Below are 3,515 nucleotides of genomic sequence, written 5' to 3' on the forward strand. Positions count from 1 at the left end.
TTTTATGATCTTAGGCAAAAATATTTTCTTTAACTTAAAAAAAATGTTAAACACATTGAAAATCATGATTAACTTTACCATAAAATTAACAACTAGATCTATCAAAATTATTTCTAAATATGTAAATATGCAAATGCATAATATGTCAACAACACATATACCTCCTTTTGTTGTTTGTTTAAAGTATTATATATGTCTCCTTTATCCCCCATTGACTCCCCCCTCCTGCCACTCCCACCCCCCAAGGGCAAGCTCCCACCTCCCCAGTGTTTGCATCCATTGGTTATGCCTAAGCAACAATATGTATGCATACAAGTCCTTTGGTTGCTCTCTAACCCCTCCCCCGCCTTCATTCTGAGGTTGGACTGTCTGTTCAGTGCTACCTTATCCCTGGATCTATTTTTGTTTATCAGTTTATGTTGATAATCATATCCCACATATGAGTGAGATCATGTGACATTTATCTTTCTCTGACTGGCTTATTTTGTTTAGCATAATGCTCTCCAGTTCCATCCATGCTGTTGCAAATGGTAAAAGTTCTTTTTTTTTTTTTTTTTACAGCAGTGTTATAAATTGCTTTGGGTAGTATGGACATTTTAATGATGTTGATTCTACCAATCCATGAACAGGCTATGTTCTTCCGTTTGTTTATGTCTTCCTTTATCTCTTTTATCAATGTCCTGTAGTTTTCTGAGTATAGGTCTTTTACCTCCTTAGTTAAGTTTATTCCTAGATAGCTTAATTTTTTTGGTTCAATGGTAAATGAGATTGGTTTTTCTAGTTTCTCTTTCTGTGAGTTCATTGTTGGTGTATAAAAAGCCATAGATTTGTGGATGTCAGTTTTGTACCCTGCTACATTGCTGAATTCATTTATTAACTCTTATCTGTTAATAAAAAGAACTCCTACTAATCGATAAGAATAAAACAATCAAATAGAAAAGGTGCAAGGTATTTAAACATGTGTTTCTGGATGCATAAATTATCATTGTGACAATGTTAATGGTTATTCAGTTTTCAAAATATCACTTTTTAAGACAATAGCAATGATTCATTTACTTCTGGAAAAAGATAGTTTAAGTATACAAATGCTATAATATTTCATATATAAAGATAATATTTCATAATGTCATCTTGTTATTTTAAAATATTCATATCTATATTCCTTTTGGTGTACTTATTTTTTTTTTCTTTTTGTAGTTTATATGGTCTTTTTTAATTAGTAACTCAAATTAAAAGATATCCCATGATACCGATTAGTGATGACCATGAGTGATATTTTCTGATTACTCCCACCCGTCCCCTAACAACCCTACTATAAAAATGAACTGATTTTGATTTGGTTTGGTGGGAAAGTGACAGGCACTGCTTTTATGTTCATGATTTACTGTTAGAATTCATATTTGGGAATAAAGCTAAATTTCAATTATATTAGTGAAAATAAAGATATAATATTTTCCTCCATCAAATTCAGGCATACCCCTGGGAAGATTCAGAGAGGAGACAAGATCTCAGTCCAGAACTCCTTCTGTGGTTCCAACGAACATTCCATAATGTTTCTTTCCTGGCTGTGTTCATGGTGGTCATTGTAGGTTCCGCGTGAAGCTTGTATTCAGGACCCACTGATGAGATATTTGAAAAACAAGTTCATTAATGCAATGAGCTCATGGAAGTTCTGGTTCTGACAGCAAACAGCTTCCGCGTTGTCACTGACTGCCAGCTTCATGTGTTAAGGTGAACAATTCATGTCCGTGTCTTCCACCTCGGAGGCCATCAGGGCTGGCACTGTGGGGCAGCCAGGGGCTGGGGCAATGTGTCCAGTGTGCTGATGGGATAGTCCTGGGGATGGATCTCCTTGGCCAGCTGCCCCCTCTTCTTTAATATGCAGGCCTCCGGGTGGGGCTGTGAGATGTGGGCTGCGCGGGTGGAGTGGACTTGTGCTCTGAGCCGTCCTCCAGGTCCAATGGGTAACTGCGGCCCGAATCATAGACGCTCAGGTCCCCACAGGTCACACATGGCACAATGATGCGGGCGGGACCATCTAATCGGTTGAGCTCTGGATCAGCAGAAAGGTCCAGCAGGGGTGTCGTCAGGTCCGGGAGGAAGCCTTCGGGGGTCATAACCCTGACAGGCAGCTGGGGCCTCGGTGCTGGTGCCCCAAGCTTGGCACAGCACGCGCTGCAGAAGAAGACAAGCAGCTATGGATCAGCGTCACATCCCGGCCTGGGAAGATCTTGGTTACGAAGCAGCCCCCCGGCTTCAAGACGTGTGCAGCGATGTTCAGAGCGGCCAGGAGAAGCTGGGCCTACACATGCTCATCCACATCATGGAGGTCATTGACATCGGGAGCCCCATCTCATACCACCAGGTCCCACCTCACACTACCAGGTCCGCGGGGCAGCCCTCAAACTGCTGGGTGACCGCCTTGGCAGTGGGCAGCTGGGTGATGTCTGATCCGCCTGGATCTGTAACACATTGGGCAGCGGAGCCATAGCTTGAAGGTGCAAAGCCCCCACCTGCTTGGAATTCCTCACTGCGTTGCAGCAGCTTGAAGGCACTGCGGGCACTGCAGGCACTGCGGGCACACCAGCCATTCGCCTTGACCAGTCGGTAGTAAACACCTCACTTGTGCTTCCACGTCTGTCCCATCGCGCACACTGCTTGCCCAGGGACCTTGGGTTTTCAGCCCCCCCACCCCCCACCCCGGGGTCAGTGGCCCAGACTACACAGCTGCAGGAATGAGGGCAAACTTCTCCCCCTCGTGGCTGGACAGTGCAGTCATGGCGCCTCAGCTGTCTGGGTCTGGACACACGTCCTCCCGCTCCATGCCCCAGGGCGCACGGTAGCTTTAGGAGTGGGAAGCAGCGGGACAATGGAGTCCAGGCTGCCAGCAGCCCCAGGGAACCAGGGAGAAATCTCAGGGCTTCAGTTTCTGTCTGTACTTTTTTTAAAAATTCATATTATTTTTATTTCTTATACTATATTATTTTTATATTATTGTTACTCTCATTACTTTAGCACAAGTTTATTGGGAATTTCAGAAGATACAACTAAGCAAAAAGAATAGAAATTTGCTCCAAATGCCTGTCGTGCAGCCTATGGGCTACTGTAGTGGGGCAAATCTGCCGTTGTGAGATCTGGAGGCTCCCGCAAGGCCTGGACCCCTCAGAGCTTGATCAGTTCATCTAGAGATTTATCTAGTTTTAGAAAAAAACAGGACCTGTATTTCACAAATTAGACATATAGTAAAATTATTAATTGCACTACATTTTAAACAAATATGTTTACCTATATTTTAAAATATATTAGTTATTTAATATTGTTTAATATAATTTATTGATTTTTTACAGAGAGGAAGGGAGAGGGATAGAGAGAGAGAAACATCGATCAGCTGCCTACTGGAGATGTACAGGCAACCAAGGTACATGCCCTTGACCGGAATCAAACCTGGGACCCTTCAGTCCACCAGCCAACGCTCCATCCACTGAGCCAAACCAGTGAGGGCAGTTATTTAATAT

General features: G+C 43.2%; 1 pseudogene; it reads right to left on the reverse strand.

Moving 5' to 3' along the window:
• Positions 1–1,678: 1,678 nt before the first annotated feature.
• On the reverse strand, positions 1,679–2,591 carry LOC102761707 (annotated as a pseudogene).
• Positions 2,592–3,515: the final 924 nt, after the last annotated feature.

The sequence above is a fragment of the Myotis davidii genome, unplaced genomic scaffold (genome assembly GCF_000327345.1).
Source record: "Myotis davidii unplaced genomic scaffold, ASM32734v1 scaffold305, whole genome shotgun sequence".
In the NCBI taxonomy this organism is placed as follows: Eukaryota; Metazoa; Chordata; class Mammalia; order Chiroptera; family Vespertilionidae; genus Myotis; species Myotis davidii.